Source organism: Thrips palmi, unplaced genomic scaffold (assembly GCF_012932325.1).
Source record: "Thrips palmi isolate BJ-2018 unplaced genomic scaffold, TpBJ-2018v1 HiC_scaffold_4, whole genome shotgun sequence".
Lineage (NCBI taxonomy): Eukaryota > Metazoa > Arthropoda > Insecta > Thysanoptera > Thripidae > Thrips > Thrips palmi.
This window is the reverse complement of record NW_023144631.1, coordinates 5,404,810-5,417,998: the sequence shown is the minus strand read 5'-3', so window position 1 is coordinate 5,417,998 and position 13,189 is coordinate 5,404,810. Positions and strand designations below refer to the sequence as shown.

At 53.4% G+C, this 13,189-nt stretch overlaps 1 protein-coding gene across 1 annotated transcript in view; it reads right to left on the bottom strand.

Moving 5' to 3' along the window:
• LOC117649550 overlaps window positions 1–13,189 on the bottom strand; it is a 241,660-nt gene that overhangs the window by 121,024 nt on the left and 107,447 nt on the right. The gene's annotated exons all lie outside the window — the stretch shown is intronic.

Here is a 13,189-nt window from a genome sequence, read left to right as displayed (position 1 = left end):
TCTCTCGCACCCCCATGGGACGCCCCGTACCCCGTGAGTGCGAGAGAGACAGAGCGACGGCTTGACGCTCGGCCGGTCCAAGGGGACGACGGAGACGACGGCGAGATTGCCCACTGCACTGTAATTGGGTGCAGCGCACTCGTCTCTGCAGAGAGCAAAAGAGAAAAGAAGGCCGCAATTACCTTTAGAAAGAGAGAGAGGGACAGAGAGGGACAGAGAGAGAGAGAGAGAGAGAGAGAGAGAGAGGAGAGGGGAGAGCGAGGGGAAAAAGAGAGAGAGGTCCGTCCTGTTAAAATATTAACGCGCCGCGAACGCGCACGTCGCTGCCGCGTGAGGGGCGCACTTCCACTCCCCGGGAGACAGACGTCACCGGCCTTGCGGGACGGGCACACTGTCTAAAATAAAAGTAACAAAATTATGGAAAAAGATTTTTTAAGCTCAAGCGCGGTGAAAATTTCTGCAGCCTTTGTTTCTTTGGAGAAACCAGCCACCTGCCAGAAACTCTACAAAATGGAGACACTGAAGTTTTTATTTTTTAGTGCATCACAGATTACATTCAACTTCAACAGTGCAGACGGCGGACAAAAATCCACCCCGCTTCATCCTCTTTTGGCCTGCTCCTAATTTGGCCGAGCTTAGCGCCACTCGCCCATCATGGAAGGTCGACGACGAGAAAGAATCGGAATCGACTGAAGCACAGCGACTGTAGCGGCGACGGAGTGAGAGAGAAAAGGAGGGCCATTCCGAACACTGCTGTTGCTGTCTTTCTCGCTATCTTACGAGAGGCCCTATGAGTGTGAGAGAGACAGAGTGCTCGGAATCACCCAACAGAGTCCACGCGAAAACTGCAGAGCACGAGGGGAAAGAAAGAAAATCCGCGATTTGCGTTTACCCAGTTCATCATCGTTGAGTCTCCGCGGTTTGATCAGAGGGACGGGCGGCACGGAAGCGTGGAGCGGAAAAAAGGGAACCGAAAAAGAAGGACGGTCGCAGCATAAACCAACACCGGCGCGGTTTTGGCGGGAGAACGTGGCAGCAGTCGCTCCACCACGAGGTGCTTTGACTGTTCGTCCGAGGCCGAGTCATTAACGGTGTGATGGGATTCTGGTGGCGCATGGCAAACCTATTTCACTGCCAGTTAGTTGAATTGGCGGTGCAGCAGGGGACCACAGGATTTCAATCAGTACCTCTGCAGGGGGCTGATTTCCAGCATACACTCGCAAAAACTTACAAGGGCAGCTAAAATGTATTTTAGGCCTTACAACAAAAAGTACTGTTTTGAGCAAACAGAAGCCTACTAGAGAGAAAATACTTAAACAATTTTTCCGTAGAAGAAAGTAAATAGTTTTTACACTTTACTTGCTCCTCTTAGGCTTAATAAGCACAGTGCCCTACACAGTGCCCCCCAAAAATGTGCCTTCTTGGACCAAGGAAAAAAACTTTTCCTTGTTATTTTTCAAGAAAAAATAATTATTCGTCCAAACTTCTATTCTTGCATAGAGAAAAATTTTACCGTGCAAAGAATCCAAGAAAATGAAAAATTCAAGAAACCGTGTTTTCGGGTGCTCAGGTGGGTGTGCGACAAGGACAGAGGCCAGACTGGCCCCACTGTGCCTCGCGGCGCCGCGTTGCTGGCGGTGGCAGGCAGTCAGTGCATGCAGAATCCCCGACACGATTCTGACCTCGCATGGGGAGGGGGAAACGGGGAGGTGGGGTGCGTTTTCGGCTTTGAGCAGGTTTATTTAAGAAAAGCAGGACCTTACAACGACCCCCTTGGATTTCGCTGATTTTTTTGTGGTTAGTAGTCCCCCATGGTGGGAGTTCATGGCCAAAATTTCAGACCTCAAAAAAATTTTCTCTGGGAGATAGGGTTTTAATTTTTTTGGGGTATTTTTACACTAATTTGGGTATTTCTTATATCTCAGGGACTTTTTTGTCCGATTGGTTTCAGATTGGGGTTTTTCTAGCTTCAAAATTGAACGGGGAACCGATCGTGCCGTCAGTTTTTGACCAAAAATAATTTTTTCATGGGGAAAACTCACTTTTTCTCGAAAAATCACATAAAAAGTCCCAAATCTTGGGATTTTGCAGTTTGAAGTACCCGATCTTTTTGAAACTGGTCTTATCTTACGCAGAAAGGTCCGCTGAATCCAAAAATCACAACCCCAGATTTTTCCGACGAACCGTTCCGGAGATATTCCACTTCAAAGTCAGGCATTTTTTTTTACGGCCTAAAAGTTGTGCGATTTTGCTGGGCTTTTCATTCTTTGGCATTGGGCGGTGAGTTCCAGTGACGCTGGCCTTGTGCGCCGGCTAATGTTCCCTAACGTCCCCTTTATAGCGCCTGCCAGGTAGGCGAAGCCGTACCGCAACACATGCGTGTCGGACTGGTGGCCTATCTCGCCCCTGACGCAAGCCGCTACCGCCGCCAGAAAAAAAAAACGTACAGAAAAAATCTGGGGCGGGGAATCGAACACGGGACCTGTCGCTTGTCAATCAGAGACGCTGCCCACTGCGCTGCGGACATTCTTGGCAGACCCGACTTTCGGGCGATGATTAAATCGTCGCTTGTCCGAGCATCGGTCAGTTTGCTGAATCAGCGGTATTGGGCATTATATCGTCATCAGCTCACCACAGCGCAGTGGATAGCCTCAGCAGCTCTTAGATCACAGATTCCGCGATCGATACCCGCTGAAGGTTTTTCTTGTGCGATGTTTCTTTCTCTCGTGACGCTCATGTAAGTCATCACAAATAACATTTGTAGGCACAATAAACTTTATCCTTGCACCAACTTTAATTTGTTAGTTGATTAAACTAATATTATTGTTCCTGCAGCAAACTTTTTGTCGCAGCAACTAAAATTTTCCTTGGGCCCCATTCCAACTAACATGTTAGTTGTTACAACTAAACCTTTTTTTCCGTGTACTTGCCCGGTACACACTAAAATAGAGTTTACATTGCATGTACACGCTAAATAAGAGTGTACCTGGCAGGTACACTTAAACTGGCCCATGCTTTTAGATAGGACTTGTCGAGTGTATTTTAGCGTGTTCACGGAAGGTACAATATTTTGGGGTGTACTTGCCAGGCACACTCTACTTTAGCGTGTGCCTAGCAAGTATGCTGTAAATAAGAGTGTACTTGGGAAACATGATCTAATAAGAGTGTACTATGTACACACTTCAGTTTGCAGATCCGCGAAGTCCTGGGCGAAGACAGCGACGCGTGCGACACAAGAAACAAAGGGGGTACGGTAGGGGGTACGGTACGCTACCGGGAAAATGCAGGCAGAGGTTGATGATAGGAGGGGGGAGGGGGAGGTGGTGAAGAGAAGACCGGAAGGACCAGGGGCAGTGGAGTCAGGGAAGGGGAAGCAGCTGGTCCAGCGAACGGAGCGCGGGTGCCTTTGCTTGCGGCGGTAGCGGTTTGCGTCAGGGGCGAGATAGGCCCCATCCGACACGCATGTGTTGCGGTACGGCTTTTGCCTACCTGGCAGGCGCTAAAAGGGGACGTTAAGGAAACCAGCCGGCGCACAAGGCCAGCATCACTGGAACTCACCGCCCAATGCCAAAGAATGAAAAGCCCAGCAAAACGCACAACTTTTAGGCCGTAAAAAAAAAAATTTCATGACTTTGAAGTGGAATATCTCCCGGGAAAGGTTCGTCGGAAAAAAATTTGGGGGTTTTGGGTTTTTTGGATTCCGGGCCTTTCGGCTAAGATAAGACCAGTTTCAAAAAGATCGGGTACTTTTTAAAATGCAAAATCCAAGATTTTGGGGCTTTTTATGTAATTTTTCGAGAAAAAGTGAGTTTTCCCCATGAAAAAATTATTTTAGGTCAAATCTGATGGCACGATCGTGTTCCCCGTTCAATTTTGAAGCTAGAACCCGAATCTGAAACCAATCGGACAAAAAGTCCCTGAGATATAAGAAAAACCCAAAAATTTGTGTAAAAAAAACCCTAAAAAAATTAAAATTCCCCTATCTCCCAGAGAAAATTTTTTTTAGGTCTGAAATTTTTGGGCCCTGAACTCCCACCAAAGGGGGACTACTAACCACAAAAAAATCAGCGAAATCCAAGGGGGTCGTTGTAAGGTCCTGCTTTTCTTAAATAAACCTGCTCTTTGCCATGCAAATTAAGCAGCCCTGGTGCCTCAGACGTGGTAATGAAGGCCACCACGCTTCCATATCTGCAGACTGATTCCGAGAGTCGTTTTCGTTGCTCTGTCCCTCTCGCACTCGTGGGCGTCCCGATCGGTGCGAGAAAGGCATGGTGGACGCAAACGCCCCTCGGAACCAGACTACTGCCGGGGGCGGCGGGGCACTCGACGGAGTGGGCGAGTGTGCGTGTGCAGTGCTTCTCGTCGCTCCGTCCCCGTCTGGGCGTCCCGCGCGGCCCACGGGTGTGAGAGAGACAGAGCACTCGGCCGGCGGGTGCCAGGACCTCTGCGCGTCACCCAGGGCCTTAGCGCTCGTCCTCATTGCGGCTCACTTTTCCACCCGCACGGCCCAGACGCCGCTGTCACCCACCAAAACGGCCAAAGCGGCAGGCGCACCGTAAAACCATCTCCAGAGAATTGACCAGTATTCCTGAGAACCCCAGGAGATGGTGGCACGGTGCGCGGATCCAGGCCTTCCCTGAGGAGAGGCTAATGAACTCGAGCGTTTTTTGCCTACTTACCGCACGATTTAAAAGTAACTTACTTTAAAGTAACTAGTAAGAGAATCTTCCCATAGTATAGAGAATTTTCACCATTAAAGAATCTTCACCATGGTATAGAGAAACTTCACCATGATGTAGAGAATCTTCACCATGATATAGAGAAACTTCACCATGATGTAGAGAATCTTCGCCACGGGTCTTGTCAGAGTGATCCAGGCGGCGGCCTTCCCAGTGCCGGCCCATGCAGGGTGTGGGTAATTACCCAATTACACCCCATGCATCCCGGCCCGAGGCCCGAGGCCCGAGGCGAGGTGCATGCCGTCTCCGTCGCACGCGCTTCGCCGGGCCTGGCCGGGCCGACGACGTGCCGGCGGGGCTTCACCGGGCTGGCCCGAGCTGGCCCAGCCTGGCCCAGCCCAGAGCCGGCGATTGCTTCCAGGGGCCTGAATTAAACATGAGACATATTTTTAAGGGGGAGGGCGTCACGGGCCCATTCACCTACTGACGTCATGTGAGCGCCCGCGCGTGCAGGAGGGTGCGTGAGTGCGCCGCACGTGTGTGTGTGTGTGTGACAGAGAGAGAGAGACGGAGAGGGGAAGGGACGGAGGAGCGAGGGAGAGCGAGAGCTTTCTCAACGTGTGTGTGTGTGTGGTGTGTGTGTGTGAGCGAGAGCATGTTTGTGGTGCGAAGCAAACGCCGCTCCGCACAGTTTGAGCACGGGTCGCGGCCCACCAACGCCGCCGCACCCCATCCCGCCACCAGACAGGTGAAATTAATTATGTGCTGGTAATCAAAGTCACGACTAGTGGGCCTTATACGAGCATTGTGCGTGCAAGAACTCGACGTGCATGGTGTGTATGTGTGTGAACTTGCGTGTGTATGTGAGCGTGTATGTGCATGAACTTGAGTGAGTATGTGAGCGTGCATGTGTATGAGTTTGTGTGTGTATGTGAGCGTGCATGTGTATGAGTTTGTGTGTGCCATGTGAGCGTGCATGTGTGTGAGTTTGTGTGTGCTGTGTGAGCGTGTATGCACTGTTAAAAAAAATATGAAAATTCAGACTGATTTCGTCTTACTTGGTGGTCTGAATCGTAAATTCATAAAATGGTACGAATATTAAGACCAACTGTCTGAAAAGTTTGACCTGTTGTCTGAAATTTGAATTTAGACTAGCAAGTCTGAATATTTAGAGCGATGGCTATCAAGTTTAGTACATTGTCGTCCGAAAACTAAATTCATACTTGTGAAATCGGAAAACGAGTGAAAAAACCCCGTCCCCTTTGTACATTTTTCGATTTTCTCAGAACTTTTATCAATACTACTGTTGTATTTCAAATAATATTTACGTTTAGTGTCGTAAAAGCATAGAGAATGTTTCAGAGCTCCGAAATGGACACCTTTTGCTCTATCCGCTAGGTGGCGCTAGTGTCGCATGGATGATCTTTTGGAGCTAAAATTGCCACTTGAAGGCGAAATTGCGAATATTTTGTTACAAACTTATTCCAAGTGATTGTCTGAAAGGGCATGAGCGCACCAAAGCAAGATTCAGGTTAATAAGTGCAGTATAAGCTAAATAACAAAGAATACAATTTCACTCTCGCGCATGGCCACGGGTCGGCGCATGGTTGGGCTAAGGCCGCTCTCCCTCGCAGTTCGGCAGTCACCTCTAGTCTCTACACTACCTTTGCAAGTAGGAGTCGACTGCCATGTACCTAATTTTTGAGCCGAGACGATCCGCTGAGCGTCTGCGATAAACCGATGGCAAAAGTTCGCCGATTTGTGTTCTACTCTACAGACTGGCATTTTTTAGTGCGACTGTTCAATGTCTTCGTACAACTTAGTCTGATAAAATAGACCGACTGGTATCATTTTTCATACAACATGTTGATCTGAAAATTCAGACTAACGTCGTCTGAAACTTTCAGACCGCGAAGTATGAAAGTTTTGGTATGAAAATTCAGATTGAATGTAAGTAAATCGACTTCTTACAAAAAATTATGAATTTTCAGTAATTTTTTTTAACAGTGTGTGTAAGTGCGCGTCTCGTTTACGGGGCGCTCACGGCAGACCGGAATCTCCCTGACACATCGACCAATAACATCGATGCGCAGGACAGAAGTGACACACGGGCTGCGACGCGCAAACAAAAAAGAAAGGACCCGTAAGGAACAGGGAGCGATTTCCACTCTTCCACGTGCAGGTCAGCAAACGCTTCGTTGCTTTGTTTCACGCCACTGGGTGGACTGTCCACTTACCCCTCGATGGCTATAAACAGACACATCCCGTTCGGATGCCAACCCAAACAGAAACCTTTATTTGTGTCGCGTGTGTGGGTAGCTTTCACACATGCTGCCTCTTCTCTCCCAGTTCTCTCTCTCTCTCTCTCTCTCTCTCTCTCTCTCAATGTGTATGTCTCTCACTCTGTATCGCGCAACACACACAAAAACACGCACAAACACACACACACACACATACATACATATACACACACACACACACACACACAACACACACAGAGGCGCGCACGTTGAGGCAGGCACGTGGCAGGCCCCGTCGCAGAGTCTCCGGAGGCGCGGGGCCTTGCCGCGTTGGGGTGGCCCTCGGCGGGGCCAGTGCGTGCACGCTGGCGCCCTCTGCGGTCCAGGCGGCGCAACCAGGAGGAGAGCCAGCGGCACTCGCAGCCTGGCGCCTCGGCCGCGAGGGGGCGCGGCGTGGCGCCGCGTGGCGCGCACGCAGCGGGCTGGCTCCGCGATGGTCTGCCCCGTCGCTCCGCCTCCCTCGCACCGGCACGGCACGCGCCACGCGCGCGATAGAGACGGAGCGACGGAAACGACTCTCGGAGTGCAGCGACCCAGATTTGGCGCGAAAAGCGGCGCCAACCTGAGCAGCAGCGCGGCACAAAGCGATGGCCAAAGCCCCGGTCCCTTTGCCTCGGTCCCTTGCCCTTGGTCGCGGTAGGATGATTCCGAGAGTCGTGTTCGTCGCTCTGTCTCTCTCGCACCTATGCGGCACGCCGTAGGAGTGCGAGGGAGACAGGGGGACGAAAACGACTCTCGGAATCAGTCCATACGGGCGGCGCGCCCAAGGTGGGTCTTGGTCGAGGGGTGCAAGGCAGGGGGAGCGGGAGGGGAGAGAGAGAGATCTCGATGAGAGAGAGGGGGGAGGGGGGAAGGTCCTTCCTTCCGTCGCGTGTCCTGATTACGCACAGCGTGTGCCGAGCACCCAGGCGAGAGAGAGGCAAGATGAAAAGCAAAGAGGAGCAAAGGGACACACAAAAGGTGGAAATGTGGCAGTGCGGTGCCGCCGCGCCGCGGATTGGCTGCCAGTGTTTGTCGGCCGGCGTTTCAAACGAACCGACCCGCCGCGCCTTCGGAGCGGCAAAGACGGAAACAATACGGCAACGGAAACAAGATCCCTGCCGCTGGCGCGCGGTAACTCGGACTGACTGATTCGCTTCTTTTCTCCCTGTTCTTGTCGTTTTTTCCGCGTTCCTTCTCGCTCTCCGTCGCTCTGCGGCACGGCCCAGGAAAGTAATGACGGTCGCAAACAGCACAGCCTGATTCCGGGAGTCAGTTTCGTCACTCTTTCCGTCTCTCTCGAACCGACAGGGGCCGGCCCACGAGTGCGAGAGAGACAGAACGGCGACTCTCGGAATCCATCCTGCAGGCCGAGATAGGGCACGCGGAACAAAGCGTTCTCGGAACGAGAGGCCTGGTTAATTGAGAGGAATGACGCTGTTCAAAAGCCGAGACCGTGGCTGCTGTTTTTACCGCGAGTGAAAAAAACGACAACAAACAAAAATCGGTCTCTGCGGGGTGCGCGACACCGGAGGCAGCGGGAGGCTCGGCGAGAGCCACAAATCCCAGCGAAATACGACCGGCCGCCTTCCGAAAGTTCGCTCGCCTCGCAGTGACCCACTTTTTTGGCGCGGGCTTCGAGTATGACTTAACCTTGGCGCCGCCCCCCGTGCGCCGTGTCTTTGTGGCGCTTCGCGCGGAGCACGCTCCCGCACTGTCAAAAATAAACCTGAAAAATCTCGAAAGTGCGAATTAGCCTTGAAATTGTCATCAAGTGACAGCTAAAATTTCCACAGTGCTGCTGGAAACTCATTAAAAAATAGAAACAGGAGGTTTTGAAATTTTCCACGCCTAGCACTAAGTACACTTAGTCTTTTCCCTTGACTGGACATGGGTTGGCGACCCTTGCGACCCAAGGAGTTATCAAGGCCGCAGGCAATTTTTTTTTTTTTTTTCGAACAAGTTCTCTAGGAAATTCCAAGATTTTCTTTTAACAGCGCCGCTACGCCCCGGCCGTGCCCACCGCGGTGCCCCCGCGCTGCCAAATAGACGGCCACTCCGGCGGAGAAAGAAAAATAAAGGAGAAGAAGCCGTAAAGGAAGTCGTGAAAGTCGCGCTGGAGGTGGAGCACCGGTGCAGCTACGCATCATCGGGGCGCCCGCCAGCAAGGCGCAACGTTTTGCCGCATCAAACTCACTCGCACTTTCGGGATTTTTCTGATTTTCTTCATTGTGTCCAAGCCACGAGGGCAACCACTCATGACATCCTGTGTCCACTTGAGCGCCTGAAATTCTTTTGAACTTCATTGAACATACTACTAAAAATCTCCCCCCCCCCCAAAAAAAAAAGGAGGCAAAACAATAGACAAAATTGGGCGTAAAATCCGGCGAGATCTTGCGAAAACGCTTCCCTTCAGAAATCTCGTGTGCGCGAACATTTAAAGTGGTTGCCCTCTCGAGTCAAGCTCATTCAGTTTCACGAGTCAATTTTCTTTATGTTGTCGCGTGAGCACGGGGCTCTCTCTCATTTACGAAACGTCAGCCGACGGACGTCGACTTTGGCATCGACGCGCGCCGTGCCGTGCCGTGCCACGCCATCACGGGGCCATCCACCCCGCTCGGCTCGAGGAGTCGCACGAAACGGCGAGTGACTGATCGGTATCGAACCGCCAAAGCCCCGGGCCCAGCCGCCCCCCATTCCGAAAGGATCATTTCGTCGCTCTGTCTCTCTCGCACTCGCAGGGCATCCCGTTGGGGTGCGAGAGAGACGGCGACGAAGGGATCCTTCAAGCCCGCGGTGGCCATCGACCGTCGCGAGGGCGCTCATGTGCCTCACGCAGGAAAGGGCCGCGGCTCGTTTTATGGTGGAGGCCTCATCGCAGTCGTCGTCGGCGAGTTGCCGCGGGTCAACTCGAGGACGGCGCCACGGCGGAGGTACACCCTCAAGACCCTCGCCCCCCCAACCCTTCCGCGGGGCGACCTACTCCCGGATTCGGGCCGCGCAGCGCGGCGCAGCGCGCAGGGCCGTTGGAACAAAAAGACCCCGCACTCTAAAATGCCTGACGGTGAGAGGTTGCCTGCACCAACTGGCGCCACCATGCAGATTTTCTTCTGTACTCCAAAAAAACAAAAGAAATCCGACATGGTGCCTCCAATGAACTGTTAAACATAAATTGTTATCTTTGAAAATTCATTGTACAGACCTTATGTGCTCACCACAATAACGTATAGAATTTTCACCAAAATACGGAGAATTTTCCCCACAATATAGAGAACTTTCAACATAATACAGAGAATGTTCACCATAATAGAGAGAATCTCCACAAGGCTTGAAGAGTGCGCTAGACAAATTCGAGAGAAGACTCCGGATTGCGCTCGAAATTACTTCGCCATATATGAGGCCCGCGCAGCCGACCGATGCCTGAGGCTCGTTTCGTCGTCTGTCTCTCTCACACTCTTGCGGGACGCTTCTTGAGTGCGACAGAGACAGAGCGACGACAGGTCCTTCTGCCTGTCCCGGATGACGGCGGAGCCGAGCGGGCATAGCGAGGCCGCTGGCAAACAAACACTGCTCTGCGCCGCCATCCATTCCCCAGGACGATGTTCTAGGACGAGGCCCCGGACCGACGTTCCGAGTCGCTTTCGTCTCTCTGTCTCCCTCGCACTCATGGGGCGTTCCGAATAGGCGCAAGAGAGACGGAGCGACGAAAGCGACTCTCGCACCAGCTTGCAGGACGTGGAGGAGGGCTGCTATTAGACCCTCCTGCCGCCCGGCTCCCGGGAAGAGAGGACCTCAAGTGGTCCTCGGAGCGCGGCCGCCCCGCACCCGCTCCACACCGTGGGCAATATCCGCCACTCAGCCAAACGCACACACTCGGCGGTCCTATTTTCTGTAGACTGATTCCGAGAGTCGTTTTCGACGCGCTGTCTCTCTCATATCTACATGGCACGCCGCATGTGTGCGAGAGAGACAGAGCGACGAAAACGACTCTCGTCCTGTGGGCATGTCTGCTCCGCTCGCCTCACACGGCCTGAGCAAATGTTTGCGTTTCTGACGTCTTTTTGCAAGTGGCTTTTTGTTGAGGAGGTAAAACGGGTGCCTCTGCGCGGGCAGCGTCGAGACACCTTGAGCAAAACCCGAACCTTTGTGTTTGGTTAATCTTTTTATGCACGAGGTATAAGATCCTGTCTCAGGATGATTTGTTGAAGGCACAAATGAAATCAAACTTTTTGCCACGAGAATTTTGTGGAACCGTATTTTTCACCTTCCATTGTGAAGCCTCGCCCCAACATTGTTCAAAAGTAATAATGATGTTCCCAGTGGGGCACGTACTTGCCTGGCTAAACCGCGACACGCGACCCCGTTCCAGAACGAGAGGAAGGCTTCGACAATAGTTCCACAGCCAAAGCGGCCCCAGTTTGTTTTGTTTTTATTATGGAGATTTCGGGGGCAGCCAGCAGCGGGGCGCGGGGATCTGGGATTGGAACATTGGCGCCGGCAGGCCGTCGAGACAGTTTGTCTAAACCAACGGCATGCAAATCCGTTTTAAAATCCCCCCTCCCCCTCCACTTTCCCTCCGTGCCGCCCGTTGATTGGCTCGTCAGAGCGCAAGGCCACGTCACAAAGTAAATACGCCGCGCGTGGTTTTCGGCGGGAAACGGGCGGCCAGAGTAAGAACGCTTCCGAGAGTCGTTTTGGCCGCTCTGTCTCTCTCGCACTCATGGGCGTCCCAGTGTGGGTGCGAGAGAGACAGAGCGACTCTTCGCAAACAGCCTGCAGGCCTCGCCCTTCGGCGGGAAGACGAAGAGCGGGTCCGATTAGCGGAATCAAGGACGCCCGCGGCGCTCTCCGCGTCGCTCCGCTCTCTGCGGCGATAGTTGTTGGGCACACCGGGCGATGCGGCCGTGCCGCGCCGCGCCGCGCCGGGGCCCTTTCTTGCCGACAAGAATGGCACGGGGCGCCATTTGGTGCCGCGGGGGACCGCGTGGGACCGAGGGGGACCCTGCGGCTGCGGGCCCAACGCCCCCCTCCCCCCCAACCCCTTCCCCCACCCACACCGCGCCGCCCACCGGGACGCTTCCGGGGGAGATTGCAACTTGGTTGGGGTAGGTGGCGGTGAGTGGGTGGGTGGCGTGCGGGCCGGGGGCGGGGGCGGTGGAGGCGGCGCACGCACCTGTGTCTAAATACACGCCGCGTATCGCAGTGTGAATGGAGAGGCAAAACTTGCAAGGACAAAGGGCAGGGAGGAGGTGGATTTACACAATGTTTGCAACGCCCCACGTGTGAGTGGGAGGGGGAGGGAGAGAGAGAGAGAGAGAGAGAGAGAGAGAGAGAGAGAGAGAGAGAGAGAGAGAGAGAGAGAGAGAGAGAGAGAGAGAGAGAGAGAACCTTCCGAAGTTGTTTCGTCGTGCCAACCAATAAGTGGCGCGTAAGCACATTACGTGAGTGTGCACCCACCCGGGCGCGCACGGCACGAGGACAGGGAACGCGTCTCTCTCTCTCTCTCTCTCGCAACACAAGAGCGCAGAAACACCGGCTACAACACTAGATACGACAAAAACCCGCATCGAACCCACATAAAAGCGAAATGTTCCGAAACCTGGTCGAAATCGGTCCGAATCAGTCCGAACACCCTCGGACTGTTCCATAGAGCGCCCGAGACCAGGTCGGACTGTCCGCCACGAGCCCGCGTCGGGACTGGGACGGCCCGATGGATGCCCGATCAGATGATGCTTCCATCGGACTAGCCCGTACGGAGCCCGTAGACCCTAGTCCCGAAAGCGACTTGTCCGGCAGACCGATCGGCAGCGAGCCGAGTGTGGCGGACTGTCCCTGCCGGTGCAGGCGCGGAAAAGCCCGCTGGCCCGGGCCGGTCGGAGGCGCTCTCTGATTGGCTCGGCCAGGAGGGGAGCCTTAATCCTTCGGCAACTCGGAAAGTTTTGGCCGCCTCGGCACGCAAAACGTCAGTCTCCAGCTGCCCTCCAAGGTGCACGCATCGCGTTTGCCTGCGTCAGAGTCCACTCGCTCGGCGCGCTGAAGCCATGTCGCCTCCGCGCGCTGCAGCCTTGCGGAGCCTTGCGCAGGGAACGAACCAGTTGGACGGAAAGGAGTGTGGTTCAGTTTGAAAAATTTTCTGCTGATGATCGTTTATGACGCTAGTGACTCCACGCTTGCTGTTGTTTGCATCTCCCAAAACTAAAGGGACGGGCGGTGAGAGGGCGAGAGGTGTAT